The sequence below is a fragment of the Thunnus thynnus genome, chromosome 15 (assembly GCF_963924715.1).
Source record: "Thunnus thynnus chromosome 15, fThuThy2.1, whole genome shotgun sequence".
Taxonomy (NCBI): Eukaryota; Metazoa; Chordata; class Actinopteri; order Scombriformes; family Scombridae; genus Thunnus; species Thunnus thynnus.
This window is the reverse complement of record NC_089531.1, coordinates 26,464,919-26,481,288: the sequence shown is the minus strand read 5'-3', so window position 1 is coordinate 26,481,288 and position 16,370 is coordinate 26,464,919. Positions and strand designations below refer to the sequence as shown.

The following is a 16,370-nucleotide window of genomic DNA, read 5'->3' as shown; positions in this document are numbered from 1 at the left end:
GTTTATGTGAAGTTAAACATATTGATAGGAAGTAGTAACGCATCACACATCACAGATACGCATAATGACTCACTCCTTAATGAAGTGATTTCATTGGATTTTTACAGTCGAGGTTTTGTGTTTGCAGAACATGAAGCTCTCTTCATCCCCATCATCTCATCATCATCAGTTGTGCTTTTTCTGAATCCAAAAGGAACCTGAGCTGCCTCTCTGTGTCATGTTGTCCAGATATTTGGTATTCTCTTGTCAGACCGTGTCCTCCTCGACAGGGAATTTCTGTCCTCAAAGGCTCAGTGGAAAAGCCAGTGGCTGTGACCGTGGTTGTTTATTATCATTTTTCTTGCCTCTCCGTTGTCCTTCACCTCATCCCAGGAAGGATGCACAGGGGACATAACAGTCTGCGAGTGTATGTCCCATCAGTCAGGTTTGATGCTGTGTACCTGCATCAATCATTCACCCACATGATGAACAGGAGGCAGCTCCTGTTATTTTGTTGTCGGACGGCTTGTCAGGGAAACATTGACCTCATGTATGTTTTTGAAAGCACAGCTCAACATTTTAAAAGCAGAATATATTCCTTGTGTCATGAATCTGCTTGTTGTACCATGAACATGTACATATTTAAAGGGTCACTCCACCAATTTTACACATCAAGCTCAGTGGCCGTGAGGAGTACCAGTCAGTCTGTGAAAACAGTTGGATACTCTCCCCTGTCGCTCTAGGAGCTTTTTCAAAAATCTGAAAAAATTATGATGTCTAACAAATGTCAACATTGAGTTGCGTTATGGGAGTTGTAGGATCTAGTATTTTTGAGCTTGAGCCATACTTTGGACTAAAAGTCAGGATATCATCCGCTTTGCTGATTTTAACCTTTGATACGACTTTTGTGAGTCCCTAAGTTTCATGGAAGTGCAGTACTGGAATATCCCTTTAAAGAATTAATATGCAACTTGTCTGTTTCACTTTTTTATCCATCTTTGTTGTTTATCTCTCATTGTTTAAGTGGTTTTCATTGTATTTCCCAGAGACAACCTGTGTAACCTTGGATTTTTGGTTGATGATGTTTGAGTTTCTGTTGATGGTGCTTTTTTCACTCCGTACCACCAATTTGACTATTGCATCGACTATTATTGTTGCACTGAAACAGAAATTAAATGCACGTTTTTCCCACAAAGGACCAGACATAAAGTGTTGAAAACAGCCAATAGAAAAGCTCTGGTTTACTAGATACAGGTTGAATCATTATTGTTTTATATCAGTAAACAATGAGGAGTAGCATATATTGCTGTAAGGCATTTTGCCAGCACATTTATCCAGAGCGACTTACCAAGCTCTTGAGTGTGACTTCCAGTGTATCAAGCAGAAACAAAACCATCATCGTCATCGCCATTATCGACACTGTGATTCCTGTTAGTTTGTTATGGATCCCTGTAGGTTAGCGTTGTCTCTGTCAAGCCTGATATAGTCATGGGTGCTAAAGTGGGAGGATAATGGCCTCACTGTGGCACTGATAGGCCCGGAGCCCAAATGGCTTTCACTGTGTTTGCCACTGGAGCCAGAAGGGTGTGTGTGTGGTTTCTTGACACTGGACATAAGCAGCAGAGCTCAAAAGACAACCAGTCTCACAGTCGATGCTGCCCGGCTCATAACACATACAGTGGTGGTACGGTAAACATTTATGCGGTGTGCAGAGTCTCAGAGTGTGTCCTGAAGTCCCAGGGCGAGCTGTTGCATCATGAAATGGCATACACTCTCAGTTTTTGCTACGGTCCTGTCAAAGGTCTCTCTGTTCGGCCAAGGGCAGTAGAGCCGGGTGAGGACAACATTGATATTCATGCAGCTCGTTCTGACGGAGTCACCAGCGGGCACCTCATCCCTCAACTGTCAGTCATTACAGTGTCCTTGGTAGCAGGTGAAATGTGAGGACACTTGTATCTGTAGAGCTTCACTGATGTTCATATCGCTCTTCCAGACGCTTAGCGAAGGGAGGAAATGCCGAGCAAATAAACAGCCTGAACTTTATTGAGACATCAAATGAACACCTCTCCAGGTGAGGGAGTGGAAATATATTTACCCAGGAGAACATGTGGCATCATCCTTCATCAGTTTGCCAATCTGAACCCTTTCAGGACAGACTGAGATGTATGGATGAGTGAGAATACATGAGAAAAAAGAGGTTTCAGTTCATTCCAGTGTTAACCAGGGCTGGGTACTGTTAGTTATATTTAAAAAAAAATACTTTACCAATTTGCTTCATTTAGATAGCAACAGCAGATGATGACAGATGATGCAACAAAGCTCTTTCTATTATTAGAAGTAGATTTAGATGCACATCGAGGAGCTGCTTGAAAAAAAATAGCTAATGAAATAGTTGCAGTCAGTTTAGTTTAATTTAACTTAATTTTCTTTGGATGTATGTAATTACGTCATGATGTCATAGATATGCAGATTAGCACATGACATAATCTAGCCACTTTTCCTGCAGGCTTTAGCTACTTCCCACTGAAAACAGTTGGCATCACTGTCCCTGATGGCCACGTGGCCGTCGCCCTGCAGGTTGTAGCGACTCCTTGAGAAACTCTCCAGTAAACTTGCTTCTTAAAAAACAAGCTCCATACATTCAATACCAACTTTCAGTGTTCTAACTTTAATTTGAAATAGTATCAGTGAATGAGGTCAATTTGTATGTGTCCAAGGCGTCCTCACGGTCTTAAGAATTTCAGGAAATCACAACATTCATTTTGACCATCCAATACAGTAAAAATAGGAAGTAGGAAATGACCATTCACCATTTCCCAAAGTGGTTACAGTACATAATGCTGAGCTTGCTTTACACTTATTGGAACAAATCTCCTCCCAGTGCAATATATCATCAACTCCATGTCCTTGCCTCAAACCTGAAAAAATACCATTTTATAAGTCTAAGTGACTACAGCAGTAATAAATCATAGATTCCTGGTGCAAAACCTCGTGTTTATGATTTAAGATGTGTCATGTAACCAGTGCTCACATGCGAGTTAGAATGTGTAGTGCGCGCACATACATATACGCATTGATAAGGGTGATAACATTCCAGCTAGTCATGCAGGAAGGGACCCCAGGGTGGCCCTGGTCATCCATCAGGAGGACTTCCCCCAGCCGCAGAGGCACAAGCTTAAATGTCAAAACCGCCGTAAGCAAACAGGTTTCCTCTCTGTCGGCAACCAGCCTAAGTCGACGGGAGCGGAAATTGACTCTCATCCTTGTTAATGAAAGAATACACTTGCTTGTGTGTGTTTGTGTGTGCGTTTACATCCTTGCCTACGCGTTTGCTTTACCATGTGCTTGTGCACAGGAAAACGTGTTGGCACAAAAGCTTGCACGTGTGCTTTGTGAACGCCGTATGCTCGGGTGTTAAGTGTTGTGTTTACATGCAGTGCGCGTGTGTGTGTGTGTGTGTGTATGTGTGAGGTGCATGGGAATCAGAGCATGTGTGCGCTCGCTGCGAGTTGTTAGGCCCTTGGCTGAGCTGCAGCCCTCTGCTGGAAGGGGTTGGATGCCGTCAGTGACCCTGGAGGCGAGCGTATGGACCCAGCTTGGTTTGCTCTGCGAGGTGGAAGGGCCTCTGGTTTCTGTGACCCCTGTGGAGAGAGCAGCCTGTCAGGCAGAAGGCCTGTCAGCTGCAGTCTCATTCACAAATCACCTAGTGGACGCACACGCATGCACACACACACACACATGCACACACACACGCGCTCAAAATGCATCCACATTCATGTCCAAAGATGTCCTTGCTTCCTTGAAAAATTGAATTACACAATGTTGAGACTGGCCCTTTATTACAAAGGGTTGTAATGTAATCAGAACAAACATGCATGAATGTTTGATTATTGCTCCTGTATATTCTTACTGTGAGTGATATCATAGGTTTAATAATAATAATAATAGAAACGCAGCTCAAAGTGCTTTACAAAATAAAGAAAAGAGCAGATATAATAAATCAGTACAATTGAAAACACAAAGGAACTTGTATAACATTAATAATAAGAACATACGCCTATAACAGCAACAACTGCGATTATCATTACTATAAACACACAAGTGGGATGTGAAGATTTGAGCCTCTTTTGCACAAACACTGAGAATGGACTTTGTAGTGAAGTAGAAGATTTGTGTTCAGAAGTTTTGCAACAACTTTTGAAATAAAAAAAAAATCACATTTTCATAGATTAAGAATTTTTCAATGAGGTAGAAGGAGGAGATGTCATTTTAAGAATTTCTAACCAGTAGTTTTTTTTTTTTTGTGGAACGACCATTTTAATTTCTATATTTCTTAAAACATCCAAAAGTGATCTTTAAGAAAAAATGTTGAAAAATATACTAAATGTAATTTTTGGAGAATATAGTGGATGCAAATTGTCAAATTTACCAAATGATACTAAAAGGTATCTGATGTCAAAATCCTATAGATGTTGATTCACACTTGAAACTTTCAGTCATAATTCTTAAAGCTGCAATAGTTCATTTTTTGGCGATGTGGGGGCAGTGCTGCAACAAGCTGTAGACACAACACTAACATATCATCACCTTATAAATTTGTTAATGTTAGCAAACAGTCACCTATTTGCATATCCAGCAGACATGGAACATGAGCATTCAGTCTGAGATGCACTTCTGTTTACCGGGAAACGCAAGTCCAACATTCACTCTCTTTTACCTCTGTTTTGCTTTCCATCAACTGCTGAGGCTCTTCAGCTGACAAAACAGTAAAGATGCAGGCTGTAAAACCAAAACAATGAGCTAAAAGATGCTAAAAAAGCTCTATGAAAATCAGAGCAATGTATCTGTTGATTTTGGTGCATTCATACTGATTAGCGCAGCTTTAACTCAGTGCAGAGACATTCACAGTGTGAGAGGAACATCACACTGACGTCCACACCATACTGTGTCCCTTCCTGTCTCCTGCTTACTCCTGTTGACATTGTCATTGTTGCAAGGTTGTGTTTTCTCTGAGCAGAGGGAGAACTATATGGTACTAGACCGCAGGCTTTTGTTATATAACAGCACTTGTATCTGTTTTTCTGGATTTGTCCCACAGTAGGTCTTTTATCCATGATGCTCCTGTGATGGAGACTGCAGCCCTGGTAGATAGCCTGCTTTCACGCAGAGCTACTGCTGACTCAGCTGATACCTACAGGTAGACCTCATCGGCAGGAACGTCCCAATTATTGCTTTGCATCGCGAGTGTATGTCAAAATATTACCGGTGCCTACAGTAAGACTAGCTTCTCCCTGCCTCTCTGTGTGGATGATATAGATTCCTGGATAGGCGGGCTCTTTGGCAGACTGCCTCATCCCTGTGTGTCGATTCACTGTTAGTGAAATAAGAGAACATATGGCTGCTCTCTCCCCGCATTACATCACCTTGAGATCCAAGCAGATTGGTTTAAAGCTCAAGGAAAAAAAGAGAAGCTGACTGTATTTGGATGTTTTTTTTTATCTAGCTGTGTTTTCTACAAAAATTGGCATGCTGGCCTCTGAAATGAACTGTGTCTTAATGAAGTAGATGCACAAAAGGTCAGCGACTTGTTTTTTTTTTTTTCTTCCCCTACTTGAAAGCAGGCTTGGATGTACTATTTTGTACTCTGTATCCCGCTTAACCTAGCGTACAGCCCAGCCAGATGCATCAGGCTCAACTGTGTTAGTATTGATCCATCTGAGTTATATCACATCATGCAGAGTTACTGCCTGCTGCACACGTTCAGGCTCCTGTGAAGACTTTGCATGTGGTTGTTATCAGCTATTCACTGGTTTCCATTAGCTTCCTGATTTAGCATTTCTACCTGGCTCTTTTCATGCACTGATGCATTGTGTACTCTCACCAGTCCGATACTGGTAACGATTTGGTTTGAAACATCTTTATGACATCTCAACTTCAGACCCTGACTCTTCATACCAAAGCCAAACCGCCGTCATTAGATGCTCGTTTTGAATTTTAAAACAGAGGTATCTGAGACTGAGTGTGGAACCTCAATACTTAAAAAAAAGATACATTTTTTGACATTTTTCCTTTATTAGATAGTGTGCAGTTGAGAGAAATACAGGTTATATAGGAGAGAGAAAGAGTGGTGACATGCAAGAAAGGTCCCTTACTGAATTCAAACTGAAAACTATCTGTATTTACATTTATTTTATATTAAATCAAAATCTTTCCAGTTTTAGACAATTTTATTTTTGCCAGGGTCTTGTACGGCAGCTCAGTATTTAGCATTTGTGAATGAAAGTTCATTCTTGACCTCGGAAACAGTTTGACAAAACAATACCAAATCATGGTCTATTTACCAGCTTTTTCTGCAACTTGCAACCGTTTCACTTGGTCTTCATCCGTAGCTCATGGAGCTGGATCTGTTGACATGTGAGGGCAGTAGTTATGATTTCATACATAACACTTTTAGGCCTCCACGTTAGCTTAGAAGTTAAGTTCATTCTTGACTTTTGAAATAGTAATTTTGACAAAACAATCGCAACTAAAGCTTAATTTACAGGCTTTTTCAACACGGACGAGAAGTCTTTTGAGGAAATCATAACAGATCCAGCTCAAGCTCCAACACATCCAACCAAACAAACTCCATCTGTTGATGAAGACTGTGAAAAGGATAGTGAGTGAACCTTGATTTGGGATTATTTTCTCAGAGAAAAGGGTTTTGTTGTTGTAAGATATCTAAAAAGTATTGCTTGGTATTGGAACTGAAACTTAGGTATCGTATTGTACTGGCATCAAAATATTTTCGACGATACCCAGTCATCACTGTCACATCTTCATAAGGTAACTTTTCCATTCAACGACTTCCTATATAAACCATTTTTTGTTAGATTTTCAAATATCTTTTCTTTGCAATTCCAGTTAATCCCAAATGTGTTAAGTACAATCCAAATATTTGCGGTTTGATATGACAGAGCCAGAAACCAGACATGGAAAGTCCCCTCTGATGTCATCACCTATAAAGTCTGGAGCAGTTCAACAGAGAATTGTGAACGATCAGGTCCAGTTACTGTTTCGGAGACAGTCTCAAGGGGGATTGTTCTCCTCAGAAGTGTACTGTATGAATCTTGTTTACTTCCTGGCTCCAAGAAGTCCAGAATATTGATTCACACAGTCTTACAAGATGTAGCTAGTCATCTACACTGCAGGTGTAGCCTTAAGCAGTATGCCTTTGTCATCATGATGGTGATGAGTGTATGCAAATGGTGTCACAGTTTCACTCAGCAGCCTTACCGAAACCCACACTCACACCCTGAAACCACAAACACTGGCAGAAACAGCTTAACATAGATGTGGGGACAAATATAGGGAGCGGCTGGTCATTTTTCCTATATTTAGCATTTCCTCTCAACATTTTCAACTTGTTTTCTCTTCACTCGCACAATGCCGCCCATTCTTCGCTTCTTTGTGCCTACTTCCTTGTTCCCAATTGGGTTTGCCGCTGGTCTAAAATTATACTTTTCTGTAAATGAACCCGTTGTCAGTGAGTCCCTGTCTGTAAATATCAACATATCACAATTTTTATTTATAGAGTGATTACCCTTGGTTAAGGTATAGTATCTAAATTGGGTTTTTGGAGGTTTGAAAAGCAGAAAAGGAATCTCCAGGATTTCTATGAATGCTGTCAAACAAAAATACTTCGGTTTTTACGGCAACACTACTATGATCAGAACTTTGTCGAAGTCACATGTACAGCATATAGCTAGTTATTCAAATCCTCTTCTCTGCTGTTTTTATAATTTAAGCCATGAAGTATCGACTTTTATCAGCCTGTTTTGCTGACCAAGGAACTGCAACAACATCAGCCAGTCTCTGGCAGAGCTTCCAGTGGCCTGGAAGCAGGGTTTTTCCTGGCTCAAAATAGTGCCTTGGTGGTGGACCACCCGTGCAGATCAGTATGTGGAGCATGATAGACTGAAAGTGTTAAGGGATTGGTTAACGCTTTGGTGGTCCTTGCTCAATACGTTGATGCGCTCAACCTCCTGTGAAATTTGACGAGGAAAAGGAATCATTTATCAGTATTTATGTATGATATTGAATTACATTTGGTTGAAAATAAAATACACGCAACAAAGATTAATGTTTTTAAAAGCAAAAATAAGTAAATGAAAATATATTATTGACAGAACTCTGAGTCACATCAGACAACTAGTCCCTATTTCACAGTATGCTTACTTGCTTTCTTACCGAGAGTTAGATGAGAGTATCTATACCACTCTTATATCTGTCCAGTCACTATGAGGCTGGAGACAGGAGATGCTTAGCTTAGCTTAGCCTAGCTTAGTATAGGTTAGCTTAGTATAGGTTAGCTTAGTTTAGTTTAGGTTAGCTTAGCTTAGTTTAGCTTAGTTTAGCTTAGCTTACTTTAGCATAAAGATAATACTGGTAGAAACAACTAGCCTGGCTCTATCAAAAGGTAACAAAAAGCACCCTCAAGGACCTCTAAAATAATTTGCTAATTAACATCTCATTTGTTAAATCCATACACAAAACAAAGTGTAGAAATGACAAGCTGCACTTTTTCGGGGGTTATGTGCCAGACTGTTTCTTAACCGGAAGTGACGACTTCCTGAAGTCTTATCTAGGGTAGCTGTTTCCTCTAGTTTCCAGTCATTGTCACAATGGCACACTGGCTCATAACCCTCTATATTGTGGACGTATATTATGACTGACCTTAAATCTGATGTATTTTGGTTGAATTTCCCTTTAGTGAGGACCCTGCCTGAGTACATATTAAAAACAAGAAATCCAACAAAACAAGTAATATATCACTATAAAGTGCTTTGAAATAATGAAGTGCTTGAAAAATGAAATGTATTAGCCATGGTGTGTAGGATTGGGAGTGTCTCAAAACTGTAGTTGCTTGGTAGGTGTATTATGGTCACAGTGCTGTGGTGCACAGTAAAAATCTTAATTCTTGCTCCTTGAACACACAGACAGGCCTCTTTGGTTCATAAAGGCACATTTGTACATACATGGAATTAGTATGTTATTGGAGCAATAGGTAGTCTGGTTTGAACTTGCACCACCCACCACAGCTGAGCTCTGCACAACATCTGTCAACATGGTCTACTGTTGGGAAGTCAGGTCTTCCAGCAAGCAGAGCCTTTTTTTGTTCAGACATTTTTTAAAGCTCAGATAGCTATTTCTCTCTGTGGACTCTTTAAATTGCGGCACCGTAGCCTACCATGTGTTGGTCACATTGCTGTTTTCTGTGGCCATCGAGGCAGGTTGAGGTTGAGAGGGGCATCTGTTCCGTTCTGGTTGGTGGTTGTACGTTGGAGGGGGGTCTCTGGTCTGTCTGTGGCTGGGCGTCTGCAGGGAGGCAAGGGGACCTGTGGTTATAGTTATATGTTGGGATTTATTGGCTGGGCTTACACACACATGCACACACATACTCATGCAAAAAGGTACACATCAACCTTCTAGATCCAGACAAGCTGTTATTTTTAGGTACAGTCCACTGTGTGGAAATGCATGAAAAGGGTCTTCTTCTTTACTCACTGTTCACTGAACCTATGCACTCCAACAGACATGTTTCAAATCAAACATGCAATCCAGTATTTTTAACAGACAGTGATAATGCATCTCTGAGGTCATTAAGTACTACAGACTGACTTGGTAAAAACCACCTTGTACTGTAGGAGGCAGCGGCAGTGACAGATTCTGCTGTCTCTGTGGTGTTTAAGGGCCATATGTGAAGCCCAGGACCACTGGGATGCTGAGGAGGACACTGCCTGTGTTTTCTCTCCTCTGACAGGTGGCACAGTGCCCAGAAACTCCCTCTGTGGCACTGCAGGATGGAGCCAGCACTGTCCTAAGCTTGGATGCTGCTGCTGATACTCCACCCCAAACCAACCAGGGTCGGACCGATATATGTGTTTGTCAATATTGGCCTCTTAGGTAAAATCAGACATCGACCGGTCACTGTCGTCCTGATGGAGGTTCATCCCTGACTGCAGCAAGTCAGTCAGATGTCTGAGCAGACAAATGATGTCATTGTGGTGTTGAGGGGTTTTACTCAACTTGAAATCTTTAAAAGCTGCAGTGAAACTACTTTTCCTGTCTTTAAAGATGTGCTGACCCACCTTAAAGCCGCTCTAATCAATCTTTTTCTAGTAAAAATTGAGCGAATGACAGCATATGATGTGAAAGTTGTTGCTCATACTGATGGACCCACAGAGAATTGTTTGTTTTGGTTTTACAGCCCGCAGCTTTACTTTTTTGGTTCAGTCTCACAGCTCTCATCAGTGCTGTGGCCAGATGCAACAGGCAGCTGTTTTACAGCAAAAAAAAAACAACCCAGATAAATATATAGTTATGGTGCCAGATATTTAGCTCTGGAGTTACTGGAACAAAACAGAATAAAACACAGCTCAAGGCAGCGTGATTATAGTAGTTACATCTGTCAGGTGAACACAAACATGACTCTAAATGAATTGCGAAGTTGCTTGGTATTTGCTGGCTGTATCAATTTGCAAGTGTTTGCTAACGTGTGATGATGATGTAATTGTGATAATATGTCCATGTTGTGTTTACAGCTTTTTCTGCTGCCCCCAAGTGGCCAAAACACACAATTCAGGTTTAATTAATATAATTAATGCAGCATTTTTAACGAAGAGTTTCATAGGTCAAATATGATGTTTCAGAGGCTTTCCCCAAATACAAATCAGTGAGAAACACTTACTATTTGTATGTTTTAGATCATGTATGCCAACAATAAATCAATATTAGTTGACCCCTTTCTTCCACCGAAGTTAAATGAGGAAACGCAAACTCCTTCTAATAAGTTTAAAGAGAGAAATTTTAGTATTGTACCTCCAAAAATTTGGGGCAAGAATTAGATACAAAAAAATAATGGTCAGACAGGTGACCTTTAGTCACTAGCATCAGTTCAGCTCTTCAACACTGGATCCTAAAATTCCCATAATGCAACCAATAGAATCTTTTCTTTAGACCATCCCTGTGTGGTAAACACCCATGTTTTTCAAACTCCACTGCCCTAGTTTGAAACATAGGCTTTCTGTTATATATTTGCGGTCTCTAAGCCGAAATACTCAGGTGATGTAATTTGCTCAGACACCAGGGCCAGCCACATTAAAAATGCACACCACCCAGGCACGTAATCATGTGTATTTATACTGTAAATACCCAACGTCACCCTTCACACCACCAAGTGATAGTTCTGATGCCCTTTCAAGCATACAGCAGCCATGTAGGAGTAGTAGAACAAGTCGTACAGTAGCATGTATTTTAGTGTTTCTTCATCCAGCTAGAGGCCTTAACAGCCTTATGTGCCCCCAGGCTTTTACTTGAGCCCTGTGCTCTACTAGGCTGAAGGTTGTCTTGTTCTGCTCAAGTCTTTTCTAATGACCACTGTAGACAACTGTTACCCTGGTGATGAGATAGACAATGCAGAATGAAACCACCAGGCTTTACTGTAAAGTAGTGTTGACCTCCTTTAAGTGTGACCTTCCATAAAGGGTGATTATTTTTTTTTTTACATACACACATGCTTTTGTCATGTTGCAATTTTACACACAATTCTTCACACAATAGCCAATGATGGTGATTATAATAAATTCAAAAAATAACAATACAGACAAAAACCTTTCAATTTCAGAAAAGCATTAGCGTTTCCTTTTTCTCTTAAAAGACCCGTTCTTCTCCACCACAGGGTTATGTCTGCTCTAGAAGTGGGGTAAATTCTATTCTGCAAATAAAATCCCGGCTAAACTGAAATTAGGAAGATTTACCCTCTACATCTGCATCTTTAAAAATAGCCCATCATTTCTATTCAGCCACTGCTAAATGTTAATGTATTGTATAGCTTGAGGTACAAAATGAATTCAGAGTGTTCGGTTTAGTGAAAAGAGGACAATATTGTGAGACCTTATCTTTTTGTTTCCATCCCGTTCCCGTCCTACATTCCTAACAAAAAGAAATATTCCTGTAGAGGAAATGTGTTTGGTAGCATGATGTTCACACTGTGACAAGGCCGTCCAGACAAGCCCCAGCTGCACAGAGGCAAACCTCCCCTGTGAAAGAGCTCAACACTGCCAGCTCTGTCACCTCCACAGAGGCTGACAAGTAGACCAATTCACTGAGCCAATATTAGTCTGCATGTCATAATCAAATAATATGACAACAAACCAAATATGTTGAAAGCAAAACCCGTCTTTATTTTCAGTAGATTAAGCCTCAATAAACAGTCATTTCTCATAAATGGCAAGTGGTTTTCAGGATTCAATAAACAGATTCAAAGAAACATGTTCTTTGTCAGTTTGATATATTGAGAACCAGTTCAAATCACTTCTCAATACCAAACCCAACCTCTGATATGATGGGGTTTCCTTCCTGGTTACAGCTAGTAAAGATGGTCTGTTTTATTTTAATGTAAAATTTGAATATAGAAAGATGAATCCAGTGTCAGAAGATGTTACTTCCCGTTTTGGGAAGAGTCGTAGTGACAAAGCTAGCGAGCCTAAAAAACCCAACACTGTCTTGTTGTTAAATAACATTACTGCTGTAGTTGCTAAAAGTAGTCAGTATGACATTAGCTGCTAACGCTAGAAGAGGTAATATAGGGACATTACTGTTTCTGCTGGCCCTGCAACACCAAAGTAGCCCTTGTTAACTTGTTCTGTGTTGTAATTTATATTGTCTTGGATATTTGTCCTGCAAGAAAAGACAGTCTTCTACATGGTCAGCACTGTAAAAGTGTAATTAGCATTAACATTAGCAGCTAACTGTAGCTAATTAGCTTAATTAGTCAATATGATGGCTTTTTTGTTTGTTTGTTAGTTTCTTTCAAGCACAAAAAATGGACTGTATGGTTGTTGTGTTTGCATGTCACACAGCCTGGGAGCACTTACTCAGGGCTGCCAACTTTTGACTTCAGCTTGGAGTGAAATTTGTTCCCGTGAGGTTGAGGGAGTTGGGGGGGGGGGAGTATTTTAGTAGTACTTATTTTTGTTCATTATAAAATGAGCATTACTCGTGGTAAATTGACCCACTCGACCTCTCTCTGGCCTTATGAACCAATACCTTTTTTATAGGACTTTTTCTTTTTGCTAATTTGTGTTTGTTGGGTAGCATTTTTGATATACACTCCAGATATCACGCATATTTTTCTTCAAAACATAGAATAAGAAAGATTTATGCGCCTCACCAGATGATGTAAATAAATGCTGCAGTAACTTTACTAACCTTGCTCTATGTAGGCCAGCTCTACAACTTTACACCAACAGTTCCTGAGAAACACCTGGTGAATTCATAAATAGACAAATGACCATTGCGCACCTGTCAAGATAACAAGACTGAAATCCCTGAGGTCAGTAGTTGAAAGCCCTGAACCACCCCCACCACCCACACACACAAAAAAAGACAACACATTCAAGCATATTGTTGGCTACATTTGCATGGCATTTCATAAACAGGTCTATGTTCATCCCATAGAGATAAGAGGTTTTCAGTGAAGGTGCTTACCATCGTTGACAACGTTAGTATGACTGCAGCATAGACGTAGTGAGCCGCACAGTGAAACAATGATTTGTTGTTGCACACTTTCCGTTCAAACAGATGATGATTAGTGCGTTCTTCGAGAATCTGTGAAAAGTGCTGCCTTAACCCTGTTACACTCTATGCCTCAGCCCATCTGAACTTGGGAAAAAAAAAAAAACTGCTGTTCTTTCACTTAAAAATCACAAATTTTACATCAGAGGAAGCAAAGATGGAAAGTTAGAGTGAGAAAAGGCATGTGTGGTGTGAGATCATGAGATCTGTACCAAGTCTCACGCTCAATCCATGAGAGCTGGCAGCCATGACTTACTGCTCTGACACAAATATTAGCATGCTAGAATATTAGCCACAGCTAGTTGTATTGGCTGTGAGTGTGAAGTGAATAGTGTATGCTGCCCTCATGTCTTATTGGGGAACATCGGGGAAAAGGTTCATGTCAGTCTCCTGAGTTTTAATTCCAAGTCAGAGATATCAGGAATTTCTGATAGCTCCAATTTATTCATATCTGCCTTCACTTGTTATGCATGTAGCATTATAAAAATAGCTGTTTTAAAGCTCTTTTTTTTGAGTTATTTTTATCTTGCATGACTACAAGGCTAGCAATGTGAGTAACCATCTTGGAACAACTCGCCAACTCACTCAAGTTGTTTTCCCGTTCTTCCTGCTCTTTCAATATGGTGTGAATCAACATTAGCATTGGATTGGATGAACACTGGGTATTATAGGAATAGCTGAAAACAATTGTACACATAAGAATGGCTTTTTCTTATTTCCAGTATTTGGTACAATTGGAAAAATGAGGGTGGTATTGTAGATTGACATATTATCCAAAATGATGATAGCAAAGTGGCTATAAAAGAAGCTGCTGCAGTGGTGACTTTTAAGCTCAAGCAATGGTCTAAGTGTTGTTTCATAATGTTTTATTGAAAAGGATAAAATTGCCAATCAGAATCTTTAATCCAGACATTTTTGTATGAGAACTGGCCTTCATACACCATTTTCAAATTTGGAGCCCCACTCACAAGGACTCTCTGTTGCCTGGTGCAGGATGGACACCCTGGGCTCGCTTCCATTTCCCTCTCAGCTTCCCCTTTTCACGCCCAGCCAGATGAGCGGCTGACCGCCTGCCTTCATCCCACCGGCTGGTATTCCCTCAATGCTTCACATGTCTGCAAGCTTTCAGCCTGCTGAAAAAGTCACTTGGCATAGGAGGGAAAAACCCAAGGCATATGAGAGCTTAGAGTGATGTCAGAGTTGCCTGGACTCATTTCAGCTTGACCCCTGGCAGGAGCATGAACGTTACACAGTCGTGACATTCTCCAGAGCTGCTCTTAAAAACCGGATCCCTTTGCTTCTTTCTCTCTCTTTTTTTTTTTTTTTTTCCACGTGGGTCCTTGTTTTCAAATTTTCCAGGGTTTTTCTCAGAATGCAACAGCACTAGCTCTCCACCTATGCTGGAAAATGTGAAGTGAATGGGGAAACTGTGTTTTAAAAATATGAAGTAACCTCCCCTCCGCCCCCTTTCCCAGTCAAATTAAAACACCGACCACTCACCCTGCCCCTCTACCTCTCACCGCTTTGCCAGCTGTGCAGCCTGAGAACGCTGCCAAAAGAAACACAAGCTTACGTCAACTTCCAAATAAGGAGCTGCTACTTCACTTTGACCTGAAAGAGAGACACTAAGGGGGGTATGAAAGAGGTGGAGATAGACAGGGAGAGAGTGTCCCCTCCTCCTCATTCATACGCATAATATACTCAGCTACCTGTTTGTCAGCCCAGTGCACGTAGAGCGGAGACTCGATTACCCCTCTCTCTTCACCGTCACTCTCATTCATCCTTTCTCTCTCTCTCTCTTTCCCTTCACCTCTCTCTGCCTCTCTCTGCTCTCCCCATTTCCAGTCATTCACAATCGGAGGACAACACCACCTGCTACCAGGTAAAAAAAAAAAAAAAAAAAGAGAAAAAAAAAAGCCATTGATATCCTTTGTCATCTTCAGTGATTTTGATGTCTGTGATGCAATGTGAGTGATGTGATGTGAGGACTGGAGGATTTTCTCCATTCAGGTCTTTGTTATTACAAAAGGCTGTTACATCAATGAACAGCCAAGAATCATTTGTGGAATTCTGTTCTGTGCAACATGTTCAGAGACATTTGAAACAAGCTGAATATTTTTTGCCGTTTTTAAACATATGCAGACAGCGCAGCTTCTGCAGCGAGGCTGTTTGCGCTTGTGTGTGTGTGTGTGTGTGTGTGTGTGTGTGTGTGTGTGTGTGTGTGTGTGAATGAAGGAGAGGGAGAGTGCATATAGTGAGTGGTTCGTGGGCTGTGTATGTATTAAAGCTCACAGCTCAGACTGGGAGTGAATGAGCTCCCTGTGTCGTGCATTCAACCTCCTATGCTTGGCATGTCCTCCTGTGGACTGGGGAGCGTTCCCGAGGTGCACGCGTGCCCACACACACACACACACACACACACACACACATATGCACACAGAGGAATAGCTATGAATGCACTCACTCCCAGAGGGCTCTCCTCTGTCCCTGGAGAGCGCCGCTATCAGGCTGCTGATGAAGCTGCGCTTTCTGACTCAACGGCATTGCTAATGCTCAGCTGACATCGTGGTTGGAAACACAACAACAGATGAGGGCATTCACGGTGTCGCTTAGGTCAGCTGAGTCTGCAAGATGATGATTTAGGATGAAGGTGAAATACATGAAATACAAATTAGCATGCTGTTTTCACTGAGTTTCATCATGAAATTGTCAATGAAGTTTGTACTTTGTGCCTCAAAAATCAGATGCTTTGTATGCCACTGCTTCATGGAGCC

At 41.1% G+C, this 16,370-nt stretch overlaps 1 protein-coding gene across 2 annotated transcripts in view; it reads left to right on the top strand.

Annotated features, from left to right (window-relative positions):
* hivep3a (HIVEP zinc finger 3a) overlaps nucleotides 1-16,370 on the top strand; it is a 37,334-nt gene that overhangs the window by 3,657 nt on the left and 17,307 nt on the right. The window contains exon 1 of one of the 2 annotated variants that reach the window (XM_067611572.1): nucleotides 14,442-15,478. The exons of the other annotated variant lie outside the window; for it this stretch is intronic. The gene's annotated coding sequence lies outside the window, so the exon portion shown is untranslated. Of the gene's footprint in view, nucleotides 1-14,441; nucleotides 15,479-16,370 lie in introns of those variants that run through there. 2 annotated transcript variants of the gene reach the window in all.